At 34.9% G+C, this 25,592-nt stretch overlaps 1 long non-coding RNA gene across 3 annotated transcripts; it reads left to right on the top strand.

Moving 5' to 3' along the window:
* Nucleotides 1-6,719: 6,719 nt before the first annotated feature.
* Nucleotides 6,720-24,118, top strand: LOC123548515 (uncharacterized). Of its 3 annotated transcripts, none has more exons than XR_006685900.2 (6): nt 6,720-8,121; nt 9,168-9,247; nt 16,935-19,337; nt 19,611-19,923; nt 20,469-20,651; nt 21,209-24,118. It is a non-coding gene; the product is annotated as an uncharacterized LOC123548515 (long non-coding RNA). The 3 variants fall into 3 exon arrangements; XR_006685901.2 differs by lacking the exon at nt 21,209-24,118 and having other exon boundaries at nt 16,935-16,991; nt 19,200-19,337; nt 20,469-20,782; XR_006685899.2 differs by lacking the exon at nt 21,209-24,118 and having other exon boundaries at nt 20,469-20,782.
* The last annotated feature ends 1,474 nt before the right edge of the window (nt 24,119-25,592 follow it).

The raw sequence follows: 25,592 nt of genomic DNA, 5'->3' as shown, positions 1-25,592 counted from the left end.
TATCCTATTTATGGATATGTTTTACAATCAAGGGCCAGAAGTCTGATCTGACTGACAGAGAAAAAACAGGTGCACAACTTCACATGCTGAATAATTTTCCTTTGATGGTTCATGACCCTTAGGTCAAATACTTTTTGAGATATGTGCGACACAAAAGTTCACGCCCGTTTATGCATATATTTGTATATCATACTACGTCAAAGGCCATAACTCCGGTCTAGCTGGGTGATATCTCTATCAAAACCCGAGGTGCACAACATCACCTGCTGAATAATATTCCTGTAATGTTTCATAATCCTAGTTCAAATACTTTTTGAGATATATGCGACACACACTTAGGCCCTTTTCATGCATATCTTTTACGTAGTCAATGGCCGTAACTCTGTTCTGTGTGAGATCCAAATTAAACCCCTTGGTGCACAACTTCCCGTGCTGAATAACAACCCTTTGAAGTTTGATGACTCTGGATCAAATACTTTTTGAGAAATTCACGGCACAAATTCGGACGGACGGACGGACTGACAGACGGATGGACAAGAGCAACTCTGAGTGCCCCCCCCCTTTCCCCTAAAACTTTGTGGGGTACAAAAACCAGGAATTGTATTTGCACTGGAAGGCGAAATATTATCGAACATTGGCGGGTGTTTTTGGCTGTTCTATTTAGATGCTGAAAAGATCTATATATTTATTTTGATTTTCTGAAAACAATCCACTTTTTTGGCAGCAAGTTACTGATAAATGTGAATGTAATGACTGAATGCTATTTTTGTGCATTTATACGGGTATAAACCACATTGGGACTTCTTGCAAGTCATCCAAGAATTGTTGACGTGATTCATGGAGTTGCAAGAAATCCCAATGTGGTTTATACCCATATAAGCTCAAAAGCTTTTAATTATTATTATTTTACCATTTAATGTTCAATGACAGTTTCAGTAAGCAAGATTTGGTGAAAAACATTCCCTTGGTTTTGTTCAGTGACACTAGAATCCACTTGCTCCTTGCCTAAACAACAAAGATTGCGGCATCACGTGCAAGGTATGTTAAAGACACTGACTTCCAGATTTTGGCAAACAAATATCTTCCTTAAAAGTTTGGTTATATTATGGATATTAGAACATGAGTTTCTGTTTCTGAACTATCTTAAAAATGCCAAATATAGAAGAATAAAAGACATTACCGAGTCGAGAATCGTTAAAGAGCGTCGAACATGAGTTTATGTTTCTGAACTATCTTAAAAATGCCAAATATAGAAGAAGAAAAGACGTTACCGAGTCGAGAATCGTTAAAGAGCGTCGAAGACAGGAAAATGAGTGTTTTCCTTTGCACAAACGTCTGCAAACAGTTTCCAACACCTTTTTCTAACACGTCGCTCAACTTCGCAAGTGTATACGTTATCTACACAGTTAATTCACGAAAAGCAGTTGCATGAAATGTTTGAGAAAAGTACTGAGAACTGATGACGATACTTTGTGCGGAGGAAAGCAGTCCTTTTGCTGTCTTCGGCGCAGTTTGTATTTTTAAAGTTCGTCAAGTAATAAGGAAAAAATAGGCAAAATATTATCTAAATCGAGACGTTTTCTCCGTATGTACGGTATCCAGAAGTCACAGGTTGGCCATCTTGAATAGAAATGGATAGTGAATATGAACAAAATAAATCTCAATTCTTTTTTTTTTTAAAGTTTTTTACATACAAACAGTTATTACTGTCAAAATGATTCCAAAACATGACAAGAAGCTGAGGATATGATTTCTAAGTCCTCCAATTTTAACTTTTGTCACGGCGAGATGTTCGTAAAGTACATGTCTTATATCAATACTTAGTCTACTAAGGCTTCCTGAAAGAGACTGCAAAAGCTAACAGTTAGAAGACCTGTACTCATGTATATTCTAAATTACATTGAAATTGCAGATGCAGAAATTTTAATATCAATTTTAAAAAAAGCTTTCTTCAAAATATACTTCCTCAGCAAAACCTTTTGTTAAATACTTTGAGCTTTCAGGGTTAATTTTGTTTATCTACATGTCATGTTCAAAGTCCATGCTTTTTCCGTGGCACACATGCATATAGTGAACAATTTTTTGTTAAAGTTGAACACCCAAGTCTGTATTTAATAAAATTAAGATGGTAGTAGACAATCTGAGGCCAATTCTTAACAACTGCACAATTTTATTCCCTTGTAATATTTAGTGTTGCTTCGAATGTTTATTTACTCCACCCACTTTTTCCCAGTTTGAAAGTGTATTAATCAGAGTGTATTGATATATTGTCAATTTAATGTTTATTTTTTAGTTTACAAAATCTGCAGAAAATAACACCTGAACTTCTCAACTTATAAAAAATGTTTTAGCTTTATGGTGAAGTGCATCCATTGAAAATCAGTAAATTTGATCAGGCCACTTTGTGGCTCTGTGATGAAAAAAGTATTCAAGACAATCTAAAATGCAACATGTTGTGTAAATATCCATTTCATAGTTATTTTATCATGAAAGTTTAAGGTAAAACGTTTGAACCAGTTTTAAAAAAATAACAGACATTGTATTCCTGTCTGGTCACGTGTCAAAGTTTGACTTAGTTATTTTTATTTGAACTTTTTTTCATGTATTGCATGGGTAACTAAAGATTATAAATCATCAATAAAATTTCATGTTGGAATTTGTTTTAGGTTCTGACCTTATTTCTAGTAATTATAACCAGCCTAAGTACATCGCTCAAACCCAAAGTATGTGGACTTTAGCTAGTTGTCCAATAGCGTTCTGTTACTTATAACTTATAATCGCCTTCTATTTGGACAAATGTATCTGAAAGTATCGTTGGTGCAATGGAAGCTCGAGACAACTCCTCTAGTTTATTTGCCAAATCCGCAGCTTCTTCCATTTTCACTTAATTACAGTAAAAGGAGCGAATACAAACGGGCGGTTACTCAAACTCTGTGCTTGTTACAAATGAGGATCAACTTTTGTAGGCTCATTTCACGAAATTATAATAATCACACTTGACTACATGAACCAGTCATCGGTCTGGTAGATGAAATGATGTAAAAATAGAAAAAAGGTAATATCAATCATATGAACGTTTCGAATGAAGAGTAACATAATTTATATAACATATAACTGAATAACATATAACTGATGATAGTTTTCAAATTAATACTCTTTGTGATGTTTTGTAAAAAAGGTAGGAATGATAATCACGATTCACCATTTCAACTAATTGTTGGCGTGAAGTCAATACAATACCTCTTTGAATAATAACTTATTCAATAATGAAAACTTTCTAGATAAAAATAATTAGAATATACTGGTGTTTTCTTTCAGAAAACAAAGAAGTATATAATTCTCCAGGCTGACATATTGAGTATTAATTTGCGACAGTCATTTAAAAAAAATCATTTTAATCTCTTTTCTTGCAACATCTGATGTATACACTAGTATTGATTTGTGGGTCCTGTGACCAGCATAAAGTTGGTCGTTAGTTGATGGTTGAAGGTTGAATATTCAACCGACTTCTAGTTGTCGGTTGAATATTCAACTGCGGCCAGTTGTCAGTTAAATATTCAAACGACTATCAGTTGTCAGTTGAATATTCAACTGACTTGTAGTCGTCGGTTGAATATTCAACTCACTTCTGGTGGCCAGTCGTCAGTTGAATATTCAACCGACTTCTAGTTGTCTGTTGAATATTAAACTTACTTCTGGAAATCAGTCGTCAGTTGATGATTCAAACTTCTACTGAAAGTGTCATACATAACTACATGTAATAACTCCGATTATCTGCCCCTGCCTCCATATTATCCATTAAGTAGTGCATATTTAGAAAGTTATGGCCCCTCAAAAAGTTTCATACATTACTACATGAAGTAACCTCGACTAATTGCGCCTGCCAGGGGGAAGTTGGGGTAGGGGTAGGCGGTGGGGGGCAGGTGTTTTGACAATCCGGTAGGCAAGTGCTTTCACTCGTTTGAAGTTGAATATTCAACCGACGTCTGAAAAGCAGGAATAATTCAAAGACCGTAACCTACTTACTAATGGACAGTCGTCAGTTGAATATTCAACTTCTGGTCAACTGACATCTGGTCGTCAGTTGATGATTCAACTGACTTCTAGTCGCCAGTTGAACATTAACTGACTTCTGGAAATCAGTGGTTAGTTGATAATTCAAGTTTCTACTGAGAGTTTCATAAACAACTACATGCATTAGCCCCGATTATCTGCCCCTGCCACAATTATAGCTATATATAGAAAGTTATGACCATTTGAAAAGCAGGAATATTTGAACGGCCTTAACCTATACGACACAAGACCCTTGTTGGATAGAAGAAAAACAGGGGAAGATGTATTTACAAACAGGTAGGTAAGTGCCTTCACTCCTTCCTATTGGACAGTTGTCTATTCAACCGACTTCAGGTCGTCAGTTGAATATACAACTGACTTTTGGAGATCAGTCGTCAGCTGATGATTCGCGTTTCTACTGAACGTTTCACACATAAGCCAGGGTTGGGCGGATGTTTTGCGAAACAAGTAGGCAAGTGTCTTCACTCGTTTCTAATAGACAGTTGAATGTTCATCTGACTTCTGGAAATCAGTCCTCAGTTGATGATTCACATTTCTTCTAAATGTTTCATACATAACTACATGTAGTAACCCCGATTATTTGCCCCTGCCTCCATTATATTAAATTAAGGGTTAAATCAAGGGCCCTTGGCAGTGCATTTTTAGAAAGATATGGCCCCGTAAAAAGTTTAATACATTAGTACATGTAGTAATCTCGAATAGTTGCGCCTGACAGGGGTGGGGAGGGGGCCAGATGTTTTGACAAACAGGTAGGTAAGTGCCTTCACTCGTTTGTAATGGACAGTCGCCAGTTTAATATTCAACCGACTTTGGGTCATCAGTTGAATACTGCCAGTTGATGAGTCAAGTTTCATACATATCTGTGTGTAGTAACCCCCAATATCTGCCAGCCCGCCCGCTTAGCTCAGAAGGTAAGAGCGTTGGTCTACGGATCTCGGGGTCGCGAGTTCGATCCTCGGGCGGGGCGTATGTTCTCCGTGACTATTTGATAAACGACATTGTGTCTGAAATCATTAGTCCTCCACCTCTGATTCATGTGGGGAAGTTGGCAGTTACTTGCGGAGAACAGGTTTGTACTGGTACAGAATCCAGGAATACTGGTTAGGTTAACTGCCCGCCGTTACATGACTGAAATACTGTTGAAAAACGGCGTTAAACCTAAAACAAACAAACAAACCAATATCTGCCCCTGCTGTGACTTTTTTCCAATGACTTTTTTTCCATGACTTTTTTTCCTGTGACATTTTTTCTGTTCCGCATAAAATGAGAACAAGACTCTATTTAATAAACAATGTGCTCTTTGTTTAATTCCCCAATGCAAAGTACAATGATTATATTATATTGACAACAAAAAGATACATATTAAAGCAGGACCGTCAGTTGGTGCACACCTTATGTATGTTTCAATGTTTGTAAAATTGTCTTTCAATAAAATAGTTGGGTGATGCCAAGCACCAATTACCAACGCTTTAGTACATTAACATTTAAGACAATCAAACAGGCATATTGGGCCGTCCCAAAAGCACATATTAAGCCCATTGCTCTTGTGAACTGAAAACTTTAAAGCATTTGTTTGAACTCACAATCAATATAAAAACAAGGAATCGGTAAAACCAAATGATGCTTCCCGATGCATGTGTTTGTCCCAATATGGGGAATAACGTTAGAAACCAAAAACAGTGGAGATAATAAAAAGAAGAAAATTGAATAAAGTGAGGTAATTAAAAAACTAGGTAAGATAGAGTTATGGTTCTTTGACACTGCACTTCCCGTCAATGGCCTCTATCATTTTGTGAAGTTTCAATGAAATGCCATTAATACTTTTCAAGTAATGCTCCGGAGAAGACTTATTTTGTATAATAAAGGGATATAATTAAAAAACTTGGTAAGGTAGGGATATGATTCTTTGACACTGCACGTTGTCTCAATGGCCTCTATAATTATGTGAAGTTTCAATCAAATGCCATTAATACTTTTCAAGTTATACTCCGGACAAAAGTGTGACATACAGAAAGACAGACAGACGGACGGAATGAAGGACAAAGCGACAACTATATGATCGTCCTTCGGAGAGTATATAAAACTTCTCGTATGCTCAAACAGCCTTTTACGAAGAACAAGGGGCATGAATGGGCGTACTTCATTAGACCTTGGGTGGCTCTTTAACTCAGAACATCTAACTTCTTCAAAGGAATGTTTCATTAAAATGGCATTATGTGCATCTTAGCGTTTCTGTTTTATAAAAGCAATTTTCAGTTGCTCTGCATTTACATGTGTTGCATTAACGATAATGCTGCATAAGTATTTAAAGTTGATGCTTTAGAAACAAAGAAATCAGACTAATAAAACAACAGTTCTTTCCCTTTCAGTGATCTTCCTTATATTGTTGTTGTTGTTGTTATTGTTAGAGAGTTCTGCAGTTCTTGCGTACGGTTTGTTTTTCTTAAAAACAGTGGCCTGGAAAGTTATTTTGTACTGGTAGCAGGAAGAGTTAGGTATATTGGGTTAAAAGCTATTATTTCCTCGACCCTTTTTGTTTACATATATCTATTTCAGCTGAATTTTTACTTGAAAAAAATGCGCTTAATTCCACTTAAAGAAACGTTGAGCATTAACAAAGCTGTGTTCATAGAACGAACGCAAGGTACAGGTGTACGGAGCACACAAACGTCAAAGACGTCATAAAAATGCAAAATTTTCATGAAAAATAGTTTATGGTAATCAAATGTTTTTCTTATTCATCACATTGTGTGCCCTATAAAATTCTGCATACATTGTTGATGTCCTGTTTCTGATTTACAAAACTCATTTGATAATATTTTCTCTACAGGACCTATAGACTGTATGGTGTAGCTAACTGTGAGGTGCGTAAGATGCAACGTATTCAAAACATATAGGCAAAAGTTGTCCTTAACAAGATGAAATTTGACAGTTCTAAACAAGCATTGTATCACTAACATTGGTTGCCGGTGAAAGCAAGAATTGAGTTTAAGATACTTTCTTTCATGTATAGCTGTCACACTGGCAGAGCACCTCTGTATTTAACAGAATTGCTTACAGAGTATATTCCTAGTAGACAAGGTTTGAGACCGTCTGAAAATTCCGAATGTCGTTATGTTGTTCCAAACAACAAGTGCAAAACATTCAATGATAGAAGTTTCTGTACTATCCGTCCAAACCTTTGGAATGGACTGCCGTTAGAACTACACAAAAGTAAATCATTTGACACATTCAAAAAAATCTTAAGACACTGTATTTCAGAGATTTCGCGGCATTGTTTTAATTTTTTTTTGATAACTGTTGATTATGCAAAAAACAGCAGATGATAGTTCTTAAATTTTGTAAAAGGTTTAACATTTCAACATTTATATTTCCAGGGTTTGTTTAATTAAACGCACTTGTTGGTAAGGCTCTATGGGTAGGGTTGTGTGAAATATTTCTTTCTTAAATAGTATATGATGGCACCATTAACCGGGGGGTTTGAACCTCTATATGCAGCTCGTCTGGGCATACCATGGGATGCTTTAAGCACCCGGTATTCGCAATAGGGGTAAAATGACCTCAAGGGGAGGGGTGCAGTCATGACTGTTTGTTACAATAAGGCTGTTATTATTATTATTATTGTCATTTTTAATATTGTTATAATAATAATTATTGTTATTATTATGTACAACGCCACTTAATATACCATTGTATAAAAATAGGCGTTTAATCAAAATATTAAGTTTCAGTTTCTGTTTTACTACAATTATTTTACATGAAAATGCTTCCTGACACTTGTTGTTTTTACTAAATTATCGTAAATATTTAGATCCTGTGTAGATATTATCATAAAGATATACTTAAATTACATAAGTGGGAACTTGGTGAAAGTACTGACAATGCAATTTAATCTAATAACATGTACAACAATAACCGTCTATTGCACCCAAACAAGAGGACCACGATGACCATGATATCAGGGCTCTAAATCGCTCGTCTGAGTTATAGATCCACTACATGTCATCGCTGAGCAGAAATAGGTACATATGAGAATGTCAGGGATAAGTAAGTACTGATACATTGTATATGTTTCCAGTTGTGTGAACATGTTTGAAATGTCAAAGCTGATGTTAAAATATTAAGAAGGTTAGTAACATTTAAGGTCACTTTCTTTAAGTGGAATTAATATAAATCTGGTATAATAATAATAATAATAATAATAGTTAAGCGCGTTTGTTTTCAAGTAAAAATCCAGCTGAAATATATATATGTATAAAAAGGGCCGAGGAAATAATAGATTTTAACCCAATATACCAAACTCTTCCTGCTACCAGTACGAAATAGTAACTTTCCAGAGCCACTGTTTTTAAGAAAAACAAACTGTACGCAAGAGTTGCTTCCCGTCCGCTGCAGAACTCACTAACAACAACAATAACATAAGGGAGATCAGTGCAGAGAAAGGAACTATTATTTTATAAGTCTGATTTCTTTGTTTCTAAAGCTTCAACTTTAAATACTTATGCAGCATTATCATTAATGTAACACATTTAATGCCGAGCAACTGGAAATTGCTTGTGGAGAACAGTTACATAAAACATGAAGATGCACATACATTGTAATGCCACTTTAATGAAACATCCCTTTGATGAAGTTGGGTGTTCTGGGATAAAGAGCTATCCAAGGTCTAGTGTAGTACGCCCATTCATGCCTTTACGGTGAGCATCCTTGTCCTTCGCAAAAGACTGTTTGAGCATATGAGAATACTTTTTTATACTTATTGTGACTTCACACAAATGCTTTAGTTTTCAGTTCACAAGAGAAATGAGCTTAATATGAGCTTTTGGGACGGCCCAATATGTCTGTGTGATTGTCTTAAATGTTAATGTACTAAAGCGTTGATAATTGGTGCTGGGCATCACACAACTATTGTTGTTGAAAGACAATTTTATAAACATTGAAACATACATAAGGTGTGCACCAATTGATGGTCCTGTTGTAAATGCATCTTTTTGTTGTCAATATAATACAATTATTGTACTTTGCATTGGGGAATTAAATAAAGAACACACTGTTTATTAAATAGAGCCTTGTTCTCATTTTGTACTGAACAGAAAAAAGTCACCTGTAGGAAAAAAAGTCATGGAGAAAAAAAAGTCACTGGAAAAAGTCACAACAGGGGCAGATGATCGGGGTAACTACAATTAGATATGTATGAAACTTTCAGCAGAAACTCGAATCATCAACTGACGACTGATTTCCAGAAGTCAGATGAATATTCAACTGACGACCAGAAGTCGGTTGATATTCAGCTGACGTCTGTCCATTACAAAAGAGTGAAGGCACTTACCTACCTGTTTGTCAAAACATCTGCCCCCACCCCACCCCTGGCAGGCGCAACTATTCGAGATTACTACATGTATTGACGTATTAAAATTTTAAAGAGCTAAAACGGTTTAAATATGCACTGCTAAGGGCCTTACTTTTACCCTTAATTTAATAAAATGGAGGCAGCAGATAACCGGGGTTACTACAAGTAGTTATGTATGAAACGTACTACAAGTAGTTATGTATGAAACGTTCAGAAGAAATGTGAATCGTCAACTGACGACTGATTTCTAGAAGTAAGTTGAATATTTAACTGACGACTGTCCATTCAATCAGAAACGAGTGAAGACACTTGCCTATCTGTTTCAACTTGTCCAACCCTGGCTGGGGAGATAATCGGGGTTACTAGATATACTTATGTGCGAAATTTTCAGTAGAAACGCGAATCATCATCTTGCTTTTCAAGTGGCCATAACTTTCTAAATATGCACTGCTAAAGACCCTGGATTAAATATAATGCATACATGGCTTAATACATGTAGTCGGTTGAATATGCAACTAACGACTGTCAATTAGAAAGGAGTGAAGGCACTTACCTACTTGTTTACAAAACGTCTGACCCTGTTTTTCTTTTATTCAGCAAGAGTCTTGTGTCTTCCCGAATATTCTTGCCGTTCAAGGGACCATAACTTTCTATATATATGCAAAGCTAATGGCTCTTAATTTAATGTATCTGTGGCAGGGGCAGGTAATCGGGGCTACTGCATGTAGTCATGTATGAAACTTTTCAGAGGAAACCTGAATCACCAACTGACGACTGAGTTCCAGAAGTCAGTTGAATGTTCAAATGACGACTAGAAGTCAGTTGAATTTTCAATTGACGATCAGAAGTCGGTTGAACAGACAACTGTCCATTAAACAGGAGTGAAGGCACTTACCTACAAGTTTGTAAAAACATCTGCCCCTGTTATTCTTCTATCCAGCAAGGGTCTTGTGACGTATAGGTTCAGGTCTTTCAAACATTCCTGCTTTTCAAAGGGTCATAACTTTTTATATATACCTAAGGCTAATTGCCCTTAATTAAATGTAATTGTGGCAGGGGCAGACAATCGGGGCTACTACTTGTAGTTATGCATGATACTTTCAGTAGAAACTTGAATCATCAACTGACGACTGATTTCCAGAAGTCAGTTGAATGTAGTCAGTTGAATGTTCAACTGACGACCAGAAGTCAGTTGAATATTATGACCAGAAGTCGGTTGAATGTTTGACTGACGACTAGAAGTCAAGTGAATATTCAACTGACAACTAGAAGTCAGTTGAATATTCAACTGATGACTGGCAGTCAGAAGTCAATTGAATATTCAACTGACGGCTAACAGTCAGTTGAATATTTAACCGACAGCCAACTTAATGCTCTCGACAATAAATCGTATTTATCACATGTTAGATGTTGTGGGAGTGAAATAAGTAATAAAATCTGTAAGAAGAATCGATCTTTATAGATACTCTGAGGACCATTTTAGCCAAAAATACCGTGGTTATAGTGGGTTTATAGTGACTTTGCTGCATTCTATGATGCTTCCAAAGGATCTTCGTACAGATTTTATTATTTATTTCACTCCCACGACATCTAACATGTAATATATAAAATTTACTGTTCGAAAAGAAATGCAATAAAATGGAAAAGAAAAATACTTTCATTATCAGTATTTTGCAATTTTCAACTAGAATGGCCGTTAGGGAGGTTCGACTTTCATTTCTTTGAACTATTTGAATGCAATGCGTTGCATTAATAGGAGGTTGACTACCGTATAGCGGGTTATTTCTGCGTTCAAAATATTCTGCGTTTTGGCCCCAACAATTGTGAAACAAATTTCTGCGTTTTTAATTTCTGCGTTTTCACATAAAAGGAAGAGAAATTTCTACGTTTTGATATCAGAGAGGAGGTAATTCCTCGATGATCGTCCGTTGTGAGAATTATAGCGTATGAAAACAATAAACTAAATTACCGGTAACTGTTGTAAAATATCTTTGCATTTAATGAATACAGTGTAGGATATAATAACATGTGAATTGAAAAAATATAAGTCCAAAAACAATTGCACAAACAACAACTGCAAACTACGGTATATCGGCATAACGGTTACACTTATATAAAGGTTAATAAAGTAAAGTTCGGAATTTCTTCACAAGGGATTAATAAGAACAACACAAGTGAAATTCACTCAGTTTATTTCATTCACAGAAGAAAAATGTTTTCTGAGCGATTAACAGTTAGGAATTTGACTGACCATCACACCTAATTATACCCTTATCGGTAATTGTCAGATGGCGACGGTAATTTCTAATAATTAGACCATGCCTTTATGAACTTCGGATTACCTAGGGAAACACAGCGTGAAACAAAGTTTGTGAAAATACCGGGTAATGCATTTTTTTGCGTTTTAAATTTTTGCTGGATGAATATTCTGCTGGAATTATTTTTGCGATTCTACCGAGAGACCGCAGAAACGCAGAAATATTCCCCCCGTAGAAATAACCCGCTATACGGTATTTATAGAACTGGATCACATAATTGGTATATACAGATAAGGAATTTCCCCATGCTGGATCATGTGATAGATTTCCCGGCTGTTTGATATTTGTTATGGAATTGCAAGCCGTGTAAAATAAGACTACAGCAATTTATTATTTACAACACAAGTTGCGCCACTCGCTTAAAATGGTGCTTGATCGCGGTTATATTGTTCTGTGTGTACGCGTGCATGGTAAGACAACCAATAGACTTCGGCAGCTTGAAAATAAAATGCTGTTTGTCTTGAAAAGAAAACAGGCACACACAGTGTAACAGTCTAGACAAGCACACGTCTGCTGGGTTTGAATTTTGCATTTATATGAATTCTGTAATCACAAGTGTTTGGTAGACAGGATGTGTGGCATCCTTCTAAAGCAGACATGGCATATTTGTTCATGATATAATTGAAATACAAGTCCTTTTATTCAGGAAAATCTTGCACTTACTTAGTAGCCGCCAGCTGACTCAATTAGAACCCAAAATTCAGTCAAAAGTATACACTTTGGCATATGGATCCGCCATGAAATGAAAAAATAAAAAGTAAGTATAATGTCAAACGCGTCAAAGGGGAATTCGAGGTAAATTTCTGATTCACGCTTCTCTTTCATTCGAACCATGTTACATGCATAGGCACGCCGTACCCGGATAATATGTATTTAGATAATCAGTGTTGCGCGCACATTGTTTTAAGAATCTGTCACAGTTTGCTCTGTCAATAGTCAATGATAGTGGACATGAGATTTTTCTGACAAAAGCCCATACTAGTATTGTGTTAAAAATATGTAATTTAGAGTACACTATTGCAAATATATGTATGGTAGTCGGCAAGATTACGAATTAATATTTTATCTGTTTAGAAAATGCTGGACAAAACATGCTAAAACGTCATGTAGGCCTAAATCAATTACGTTATTTTAGTGCCAGACCCCTCGAAACGTTGGAATGAAACATAATGCTCAGGGCCCACTGGGTTTTCCTCTAGTGTTATAGCTGGAAAGTAACCATCTGACATAAACTGTGTGTTACATCACAAAAACAAAACAATATTTCTTTCTTCTACCTAGAATAAAGTAACTATTACAGTAATATACATTCCTCCAAATTTAAATTTTATCATCAATATATACCTTTATTCTTTTCTTCGTAGGAGGGGCGGGGTTGGTGCGGGGTTTGGTGAAGGGGGGGGGGCGCTCCTTGGCCGGGTGGATAATGTGAATAACCTACTATAGAAAACAGTATATTGTGTGAATTCTACATATAGATATATGAGATGATAGAAAAAAACACGCATTTTCCTTGCTAGTAAACTCTTATGCCATAAGTAAAGGGGAGGTCTCCATAAGGCTGTTTTTCTGGTACAAAAGATTTTGAGTCTTTTTCTGCAGTCAAGGGTAAATAAGTCACTTCTCAGGCAAAGCACAGAAAAATCCCATTAATTCTGCAATGTCTAGTCATTATTGTATTCTCAATAAATGGGATTTGTCTCTTTTCTTGTATTAAGAAATGTTGTGGTTTTCCGCAAAGATGGTAGATGCAAAATGTATAAGAGTTTACAAAGTGCATATGAAGTGGCATATTTTTGTAAAGGTATGCTGCAGAATCAAATGTTTTACATCATGTCAGTATGTGTTTATAGTGTACACATTATACCCCTTTACTTTTAGTTCAGCTGATATACAAACATTGAAATCCACCTATTTGTTCTGTAAGGCATAGAAGTATGGAATTACCCCATCCACACTTAAGACATAATTCTCTCAAAACTAAAGCTCCGATTGGCTAACTATTTCCAGGATGTAAGGCCCATTCATAATGCTATTAGCAAAAATATATCAAAATCTGTTTGTACCAGGAAAACAGCCTTATGGAGACCTCCCCTTTGTTGCAATTTACTGCATTGTCCTTAATTTTCATTTCATCTCAAACAATAATCCTTTAATCAACATTTATAGGTCATTTTAATACTTAAAATTGGTGTAATCGATTGTAATTGCTAGGTCAAATATTTGATTATTGTGTATTTTTCACCATGGTATCGACAGGCGCGGTTCCAGATAAATATGAGGGAGGTTTGTTGGGGTAGGGGCAGTTTAGAACGAAGGCATCATCGGCGAGGCGGGGTAGGTACGGAAGGGGGCATCTCCTTGTGTAAGGGGATCAGAGGGGCTTCCCCTGGAAAATTTGAAATATAGGTATGAAAAGGCGGCATCTGGTGCATTTTGTGTCTAAATTTTGAGAAAATATTATTCCTTTGTCAAAATAGTTGGGTGCAACTTTCATAGGTCACTTTCTTGCAGACTGGAGGGGTGGGGAGCCTCATCGTTTTGTTGCGATTCTTCGGTGAACACTTCTTACGAAATAAGTAGAAAATGTATATTATAAGTTGTTAAATGAAACTTATTTCCAATAGACGCCTTCAAAAGATGCTATGAATAGATGGTGGCATAGTTCACAAATATAAACATAATTGTAACAGAAAATGACGGCGGCGTTCAGTAGATTTCTAATTATTCATTGTTCATTATTGTTGGGTCGTGTGTTTTCCTCGAGTCTTGGGCAGCAATATGAAGCTCAGTTTCTAGAAAGAAAGAAATGCAGTTTCATTTATTTCTGTCAGAAAATGGTAGTTACATTAAAAAGCAATCTTGGTCTGCGCTCTTCTGCTAATTCTGTGTCATGGAAACTCGGTGAAAATGAACTAGCTATAATGAACTACCTGTAAATATGATCTTGCAAATTATTTAAATGACTATGAACATGGCATGCCCTTCCCGTCAAAGTTTAACTGGAAGTCAATAGTTAATAAGCGCATCGAAGATAATCATTTAGCACCATGGACAGCAAGAATGAACTTATCACCAGATTTCAGTAGGTTTAAGTATGGAAAGCCAAAGTTGTCTTCTGATGTTGATATAGCACTTTATGCTGTACATTTATCAGTATATGGAGTGCTTCTATATGGAGTGCTTATATGATTATATGATGCGCTTAAGACTGTATATGGGGTGCTTTCAGCTGTATGTGCGGTGTTTTTAACTTTATATCGAGGGTCCAGAGCGGAACCAGGCTAAGTGTATATAGAAATAGAAGCAGATAGACTAGTTTCGCGCTGAGTCCTCCTTTCAAATGTATATGCAATGTTTTCATCTGACTGTGAGGTATGTTTTCATCTGACTGTGAGGTATATATAACTTTGTATGCGATCGTTACAACTGTTTATGTGGTGCTTTCAACTTTATATGCGTCGCCTTTATCTGTATATATATGCTGTGAATTTAACTATGTATAATATTTCGATTCTAACACGTTACCAAGGATTTTAAAGTGCATCCTTGACGACATTCATTAAAAATATTTGCCCGTTTTCAGTTGGTTTCCTTTCCAACGCGCCGCTATGCCGTTTGACGCTATGACGTAATAATTGTGACGTCAGAAAAATGAATTGTTGTATAATAGCCTTTTTTGTTTAATAGGAAAATGAATCGGATCGTGTTAGAATGTACTTTTAACTATATGCTGATTTAACTGTACAAGGGGTGCTTGTTTTTTCTTGGTCAATAATAAATAAAAATAAAAATAGATATCTGTTTGAAAAATATTGTAAGATCAGTTAAACTTTTGAACAGGTGGAAAGTTAGTGCTGGTCCTGAATAGTAAAAATCAATAGTTAACAGATACTGACAGATTGTATGCATGTAAAGTATCTTGAAATATGAATTCTCGTCTGCTTTTGACAGATCGTTGCGATTTTTTAATATATCATCATCCCAAAACCTGAGGAGGACCCCAAAGTTTAAAAAGTAGAGATTTCTCCGAGTACCCTGTTCAAATAATTTAGTGTCTAACCCCGGCACCGGATATAAACATAAAGGTACAGCATACACAATTAAACGAACCGTATATACAATTGAAAGCACCGCATATACAATGCAACGCGCCACATATAAAGTTAAAATCACCGCATGTAAATTTAAAAGAAATGCACATACAGTTGCAGGTACCTCATATATAGATGAAAGTTGAGAACACCGCACATAAAGTAATAAAGTTATAACATACATATGCAGTTGAAAGCACCACATATACAATTGAATGCACCACATATACAGTAGAAAGAACTGCATATGAAGTTAAAAAGACCGCAAATACAGATGGAAGCACCGCCTATACAGTGTTAAGCTCTTTATATACGTGTATTATTACTGTATATATGGGTAGAGGCATTTTATATACCGGTATAAGAACAGCGTAAAGTGCTATCTCAACATCAGAAGACAGCTAGGGCGTTCCATATATAAGCATATATCCATGCAAAGGTAGATACTGCTGTTATTTACAAGTACATTTGCACTGAATTTACACCGGGAATGACCCAGTGTATTGCAAATGTACAAGTTCCGAATTCTGATGAAAAACTGTTTGAATATCGTAAATGACATAAATATGTATTATAAGGTAATAGAATGTTTGAAATATTTACACTAAGGTATAAATTATGTAGACTACTGATAGAAGCTGTTGATACAGTGATTATCCAAGAACTTCGACATATGAATGAAGAGATTTTGTATCAAACTCTACTTGGAAAACTAATAATGAGTGCACATAATTGGGATATGCAAAAGAAGTTCCTTATTATGTACTAGGCAAGTAAATATTTAGACTATAATCGAATATAAGTGTGTTCGTGAGGGGTAATGACATAGGCAAAACTCCTCACACCCCTAGCACTGAAATATGTTATACATATCATTATTATTATACATTTATATATCAGTCTTTTTATGCATATGTGCACGATTACAAATGCTGTAAAGAATGCATCCCAACTGTACAAACGATTTCAAATTCAAAAGAACCAACATGAATATAAAAATAATTATACTAACGTTTGCGGAACAAGACAAAACTATACACATATTAAAATTTAAATGGTATTATAGGATGAAATATTGTTTTTCACTTTCATATGAAGATATGTATCTGTTTAACTTGAACTGACTCCGTGAACAGCACTGAAGTAAGTAAATAAGTAAGTAGCGAGTGAATTTTTAGTAAGTAAGGCGTACGGTCCTCTATCAACATACATAGAGCTTGAGAGTTTATTATATTTCATTCCATCAGGCTAAGAAGCTCACGAGGACAATCATCGCATGATAACAATATGACGAACTGTGATATTAACAAATAATATTCGAAGCTTAATGATAAATGTTCTAAATACATACATACACATACACTCATTCAATCAAAGGCGTATATTCATAACAAAAATGATAATGACTCTTGTGATATCAATTTTTCTTATATGTATGAAATATGGGCCAATCAAATGATTGCATTTGAGAAGGGCATACAATGCAACAATTATAGACTTATGTTTTGCAGACTGCGTCCTCGGTCAATATCATTTTTACAGGCCCGTAAAAACACATATTGACTTCAACATAAGTCAATAACTGTATAATTTGTGAGGCAGCAGAGTATATGCATTTAGGTATTGAAGTAGAGCATAAAAAGTGTTTGATTCGTAGAAGACAGCAGAGAACTGAGATGCATCTTTATAATGTGTTTTTTTTTAACTTGTATTTTGCAATTATTAGTTTTGTCAGCTGGAACACCTCTTTATCTGCAAAAAAATCTATTTCCTAATTCTGTAAGAATACGTGTTTGTCTGGTGACATGATAGCGTTTTAGATGTGATTGGACGGTGATATAAACAAAGCTTTTGTCTATTGTGGATTTGTAGCTATATAGTTCCTTAGTAGCAGTCAGTAATGACGTCATTTTATGAAAAGACTGTATAACGTAAGTTATGGTAGCAAAGAAATATCGTCAGCAAACATGTCTGTTGACTCGCTTTTAAAAAGTAGTCATAAGTCATTGTTGGAAGAGGCTCGAGTGTAGTGTCATGTGATTAGTAACTTCAAAATGTCTCGTAAAAACAAATAATTTGTGTGTTACTGGATTAGCGCCGTTTTTCCCAACTGAACGGTTGGCACTTAACCTAACAAGAGTTCCTTGATTCTGTACCATTACTAACTGTTCTCCGCAAGTTACTACCACCTTCTTCATATGAATCAGAGTTGGAGGACAAATAATACAATTACGTAACATCTTATCTTGTTTATAACATACGGCGGTCAGTTAGTTTAACCGATGTTCCTGGCTTTAAGCCGGTTTTCCGCAACCAACCAACAACTTCTCCATAAAACTTGAGAGGTGGTTGACAAATGGTCCTGTACGTTTTTCTCGTAAGTTAATCATAGCGGGGAGAGGCCTCGCTCAGAATTATGAATCTGATACTTCCGCATTGGAAACCAATAAGTTTTGTGTGTGTGTGTGTGTGTGTGTGTGTGCGTGCGTGCGTGCATGCGCGCGTGTGGTGTGTGGGTCTGGTTGTTAAGGTGGCAGAAGCTCAATCTGGAGGCTGCGGCCTAGAGCCCCACTGGGATCACAACCATGCCTTCTAATAGACACCACTAACGCGGACTCAAATACCAACACCAAGGTTGAAGCAATCTCAAGATAATGAGCCGAACTTGTACAGTAACTGTATATTTTCTAGTTAATTAAATACATACATATTTGAATGATATAAACTTTAAATCGAACTAGTCTTATAACTTTGAATGAACAATAATTATAAAAATGATGTTGGTGGTGATGATGATGATAATGATGATGATGATAATAATGATGATGATGAATTTGCTTTACTTTTTTATGTTTACACACTTCAATAATTCTGTCTAACCAAGATGCGCTGTTCAAGAGGCAATAAAGTGTAGAGCCTTGTTTACCTAGGTTAGCAGGTTTATCGATATTATAATGGAAAGGGAAACAACTACAACGGCGCAGAAGGAAAAAAAATCAATTCCGACAAGAGTTGTGGGTTCTCGTATATTTTGCGCTCAATGTTGGTGATGAATTTCTTTGTAGTATTTACATTATTTTGATATATACGAGTGCACCAATAAAGCTATAATGTTAAGTAAATTCAAACGTTTGTTTAATGTGAAAAAAGCTTAAGGACAACATTGTCATCATACTGCTATATTTGTTGTTCATTTTATTTTATTTCTTTATTTTGTAACTATAATGCTTAAAACTATATTTATTTAGAGTAATATTATTAGACTTTTTACTCTATAAAAGAAAAAATGAAATAGATATTTACTTATTTAAGAATAAGTATTGGCAGCTAAAATAACTCTCAATATAGATTTATTTTTTACAGCCATTTGAATTGTTCGTGTATACCAGAAGTGACATTCAAAGATTCAGGATACGTCAGCTTGTGATGCTGGTTGTCTACACCACTTTCCATTTTAAATATCTCTGTTTGTCTCCATGTCAGTGTTTGTGCTGTGAATGGGTAATTTTACATTTTCTATATTTAGAACGAAATCTAATGAACTATAATTAGTTAAAGACCATATTTCCATATTTAACACAATATTTTGAATTCTGTGAATTAGATGCTTGCTAAAAATACTCTCTGTTGACATTTTTGTCTGGGAACCGCCTTATGAAAGAAACCCTGAAGTAACTGAACAATCCGTTTATCCATATCCAAAAATGATCTGGACAGAAGATTGTTTCTGTTTGTTTCTGAAGTAGGTTTTTTCAGTCATTTTTTATTTTTCAGGAGGACAAAATGCATATAAATGAAGAGGTTGCTAATCAGCGATTAGAATTCCATGCTGAATGTATAAATGGTCTCGAGTGCAAGATGTATGAAAATGCAATGAAAATTAATATTCAGAACCATCAGTATGTTTTAAACCTTGTTGAAACTCATTTGAAAGCATAGAGCAGTCTCATACACATGCTTATTGCACGTACCTGTAAGGGATAAATGTGACAGCTAGTTACCATGGTGATACTGGGGAGGGTACTTTAACAGAAGTGAGACCAGACAGGTGCTCCTTTTCGCCAGTGTTGCCGAGGTTGTACAAAAGGTAGGTATTTGTCAGTAACACAAGTAATTTAAACCATTCATTGCATTTTTGAGAGTAGGTTGATATACATAAGCTAAAGTTTGCTGTATACAAAACTCCCTCTTTAGCATGTAAATTGCTGTTTGTACTTAGAGGAAGGCATTAATCGAAAGTCATAAATGTTCATTTACTGTTTTTGACATGTGCCAAGAATTATTTTTACAAGATATCTAAGAACGACTAAAATAAAAGTTAAGGGTAGCCTTCCCGGAAGAACAGAGCTCTTAAAACAGAGCCAGTAGCATCGCAAAGTAAGGTGGTAACGTCTTGATTATCTATATGTATATAGCTTGCTTACATAAATATTGAAACAGACTTTATAAAATCTTATTTCAGGGAAAATAATTGAGCTTCAGCCATTAGTTTTTGCCAGTTACTGAAAAAAAAGAAAAAAACTCATTAAATCGCTGCAGTTAAATCATACACAATCTTTATCTTTTTATGAAAATATGCAATGACATTCAGATTAATGGTTACCTTTGCTCAAACGAATTTTACTTTTTCAGAAATGTGACGTCATCATCATAAATCGCCGGCATGCAGTTTGATGGCTTCTACTTTTCAGATTTTATTTTCTTACTTAATATTCGTAAACTGCTTAACGAGACGTGTTATATCATTGTAATTTATTTATCTGCTATCGTTATAAAGAAACTGCTTGGTACTGTACTGTGGATTTATATCAAACGGTAATACATGTACAGACTTAATACAATCGAGTCTGTTATTATGTTGCTTGTTTATATTTTAGCTTTAAAGAATTTTCTTATAGATTTAATAAAATAACAACAGCAGTATAACGCTGTCAAATATTATCGTCCAGTACTAGTACAGGTTTGTGTTTTGGTCCTTCGGGATCATGTACTTAACTCATATTATTTATGTAATAGAGTATCACTTAAACGGGATGGTGTAAGAGCTGTTGCTCATTTGAATATCATAATTTGATTACCTTATGAACAAACCCAGCCTAACCGAGTCTGCTGTCACTTAGTCTCGTTCTTTGATCTCAAAGATTTATAGATTTTATTTCTTAAGGCATTGTCAGAAGTACATTCTTTCATTTTAATTTGCATTCATTTCGGAACAATGAAACGTGTTTATAGGTAAAAAATAATTGGGAGATCGCAAGTACCCCATCTGGTAGGAAACCTCAAGTAGGAGTTTTTCAAAACGCTTATTGTCGTATTTAGAATAGAAACAACACAAAATTAAATACTAAGGAATACTAACCCTTGAATTTCAGGATTTCAATAACACCCGCAGTTATTAAAAAGGGAGAAAATCTTTCATGGGACCACCCACGAGGTAGCAAAATCCCCAAGGGAAAACAAATCTAATTGAGACGCCAGCAATAAAAAGGTGTGTTGTTATGTGCTGATAACATTAAATTTACTAACACGACATTTATTTAAAATACTGCATAACATACATGCCAGCAGATTCACCTGCTGTATGCTTTGTAGTGTGTATTATGTTCAAATATTGTATAAATTAAGGTATTAATATGAAAACATTTCGTGCATTTTGTTTTAAAACGTCTATTTGTTACACATGTAACTGTGGTATTATGCTTTAATAATGAAGCATTGTTTGATCTTTTTTGCGTTTTAATTTGTTTTAAAAATTGGAAAAAATGTAATAATTTTAACCATTTTTGTTGAGCTATCGATACATGCAGTTAAATAATATGTATTGTTGATAAAAGGATATACACCTAAATAGTTTTAATATACTGACAATGTCTTATAAATCTGTTTAAGCAAATAATTTATTTGCTTGTTTTGTTTGGTATTTAAAGTAACGTCCACACAGTTTATAAACAAAGGGATTTCCCAGGCAATACCCTCTACCCTGCCATAATGTCAAAGATGGTTATGCCCTTTAGTAGATCTATTCAGTTTATGAAAGCCACACGATGGCTCCCTCATTTCAAAGATTTCTTCATCCCAAGTATTGTGTATCAGGGTTTCGAACACAGTGGTTCGGGAAAGGTATATTTAAAGTCATCGATCTTGAACGTTTCGGACTAGAAGCTGCTAATAAAAAATACGTTAATTTAAATACATAACATTTAGTCAAAAATAAGCGCGAAATGCACAATGAAAGAATAGACAATGCTTAGATAGTTCAGACGCAGCCATGGCCTCATGGATAAGCACCTGCCCAGCAACCGAGAGGTCGAAGGTCAAGTCCTGACAGACGCGGTCTTATTTCTGAAGAGAAACCGGTTGGGGAACAGCTAGTTAATTAAATGATGGTTACCGATTTCCTACCTGCCAGGCTCTTGAATGTAAAAATACACTCAAAAATGTTAAAACGCTACATAAAACTTAAAGAAAGTGTTTTAGTATAAAGGTATAGGTCTTGTTTAGTATAGTGTCACCCCTATTGAAAGGGCCAGCTAATTTAACCACTCTGCCACGGTGTATTTTTATCAAATGTGTTAAATGAATGCGGTTGTCAAACTTGTTTTGTGCTACATAAAGTGTGACTACCACTCATAAAACTCTAATTAGGATTATTTTCTTTCGGATATACAAATATTCGATTGTCGCAAAGAAATATGAAATATCCGTAATCTTGTGATATCGTTAAATAATAAGCATGTTGGTCAGGATTTGTTCAGGATTTCCAATTATAAACGTTAGAGTTGATTGTTACGTTGCAAAACGCTCTGTACATGACGTTGACGTAATTGAAAACGTTGATATTGATGTAACAACAGCTGTCTTAAATCTCAATCTGCCCATAACTTGTTCGTATGGCTGAAATGGACTTTAAGTGTTTTTGTATTTGCTACCTGGTGAAATGCAGTATAAACTATTATTACTTTGAAGTACGAGTAAGATTGCAAAGCTTCTACTGTGGGATCGTATCAGCTGTTTAACTGTTGAGTCTATAATAAGATATGATGTTTATTTTGATTATATGAAATCTCGTCAGGTTGTTATTTTATTTCTCCATTTTATGTATGGCTACACTGGTTGGATACTGTGCTGCCTCATAATGTGTGATTTATGTTAGTGGACTTCTTCATATCCAGTTCCAGCCTCTTTCAGCATTTTCGGAATGCCATACGCGCATTCACCAAATTAGGTCCGAAAAATGCCGAATTGCCTTTTTCTTCTCCTTATTTTTTTAGAAAGTCAGTTGTGATTAAAAATGTGCATAAACTACCGACAATAAATTTTTTGTGAAAGTAAGAACAAGTTATAAAAATAAATTTAAAATGGGAAATAATCCCATTTTTAAACAAGAGAAAATCTCCAGCAGGCGAACTATCCCAAGGGAGATCGCAAGTATCCCATTTGGTGGGATTTTTTCAAAACGCTTATTGTCATATTTAGAATAGAAACAACACAAAATTAAAGAGTAAGAATACTTACCATTGATACATTGAATTTTAAAACTGTTATTAACACCCGCAGTTCTTAAGATGGGAGAAAACCTCCCATAGGACCACTCACGGCAAAATCCCAATGGGAAATAAAAAATCTCCCATGGGAGGACAGACTATTAAATCGTCAAAGAAATTCATTTTTTTTTGATATTTGTAAAAGGAAAAAGTGCAATTCTTTATTGTTACATGTCAAAATAAATTAAAGAAATGTCAAAAACAAATTGAGACTAAGTTTTGAGAAATTGTCGGGTTTGCAAGCTAAATCCGGAGACAGTTTTTACGAGTGTACATAAGTCAAGAGCCATTATAGTATCGACTCACTGTTAAACCCATTTTACTAGTTTAGACACCTGTGAAAAAAGAGTGTGTTGTTATGTGCTCTCAGTTATAACATAAATATTACGAACATAACATTTTTTAAAGTACTGCATAACATAATAGATGGAAGAAGATTCACCTGCTGTATGCTTTGTAGCGCGTATTAGATTTAGATATTGTATAAACTAAGGTATTAATTTGAAAACATTTGGTGCATTTTGGTTAGATATACAAGGTCTTTTTGTAATATATGTACATCTTTTATTATGCTTTAACATTTGAACATTTTTGATCGTTTTTGTGTTTTAATTTGTTTTCATAATAATTATTGCAAATATTGTTATTATATATTTTTTGTTTGTAACTGGACAATTGGTCAGTCAATGAAAACATGATTTTATTACACTGACAATGTCTAATACTAGTAATTTAATAAATCTGTTTAAGCAAAGAAATTATTTATTTGTTTTGTTTGGTATTTGAAGTAACGCCGACACAATTTATGTCATATGCTGACTTTCACGCTTTAGTTAACGGTGGAAGAATACTGTTTATGAAAATACATAATGTTCCAGTAGAAAAGTTAGCGAGAAAGCAAAATGAAAGAATAGGCAATACTTATTGTTGTTAGTGAAAAGAGACTGGACGGTCAGCCTTCATGTGTATATTCATCAAATCTGAGGGAAAAGAAACAAGATGTAGAACGCCGGAAATGAATATCAAATATCCGTAAATTATGATATCGATTAATGATAAGCATGATGTCCAGGATTTCTAATATTAAAAGTTTCAGTTGATGGTACGTTGGAAAATTCTTTCGTGTGTGACGTTGACATAATTGAAAACATTACCATTGATGTCAGAGGAAGTTTCTGATTTTTTCGGTCTGCCTGGGATGCTTAAGGCGACTCCGCTGTGTTGTTATTACTTAAGGATGACTGTACCAATGATATAATACATTCGACCGTTTTGGAATGGTTTGCACAAATCTTGTTATTTAATCGAACGCACTTTTTTGTCTTGGTCTAAAATATCGTGCAAAATGTCCAATTTTTCATTCCCAAATAATGTTACATTAGTAAGTTGTGGTTTATCAGATTGTTATATATAGTAACTATTACCTCTTAAATGCAACATAATGTGCCAGAAAATAATTAAATAGATAAATAAATAATAATTCATTTTACAGTTTAAGTTATGAGTACATAACATAACATCAAGATGCACCGTAAGTTCAAGTAACTTTTGGCTATAATACAACAGGCTTCATATAATAGGTATAATTTGACCTCGGGCATTGAGCCATGAATGCTGTGCTGACGGGAATATATACTATATAAATAAAAGAACATCTCTTATTTATGCCTCAGTTGATGAACTATTTTAGGGTAATTAGCATAGCCTGAGGTGTTTATCTCATCTCCATCCGATGTATTCGTATTCAGTGCAAAAAAGGTCAATAAAACACAGCGCTTAAAGAAACATACAGTAAATACACAGTTATTGTCAACATTGAAATTTTCAGGGCGATTAATTAAAAAAAGCAACTTAATACCATAATTTTACACCATAACGCTTCAGAAACAAAACGGGGAATAAGCTTTCAAAAATATGAATTGAGAAAAAGAATTGTTTCGTGAGATGTGTTATGTTTCCTCTTATTAAGCCGGTGCTAGGTGACGTGGGCAGTGTTGCATTTTACTGCTCATGAACAGACTTAATCAAACCGAGTTTGCAATTTTCACTGTTTGCCTTGTTCTCGATGCTTCCAAGGGATCTACTTTCCGGATTTTGTTTTCTTTTGTCATTTAAAACGTCACTCTGGTATACCACGCGTTAAAGCTCTGACCAGTATTTATTGAAATAAACCCGAAGATAGATCTAGAATCTATTCAAATACAAAATGCAA

Source organism: Mercenaria mercenaria, chromosome 6 (genome assembly GCF_021730395.1).
Source record: "Mercenaria mercenaria strain notata chromosome 6, MADL_Memer_1, whole genome shotgun sequence".
NCBI lineage: Eukaryota > Metazoa > Mollusca > Bivalvia > Venerida > Veneridae > Mercenaria > Mercenaria mercenaria.
The sequence above is the reverse complement of the archived record's forward strand: the minus strand, read 5'-3'. Positions and strand labels throughout refer to the sequence as shown.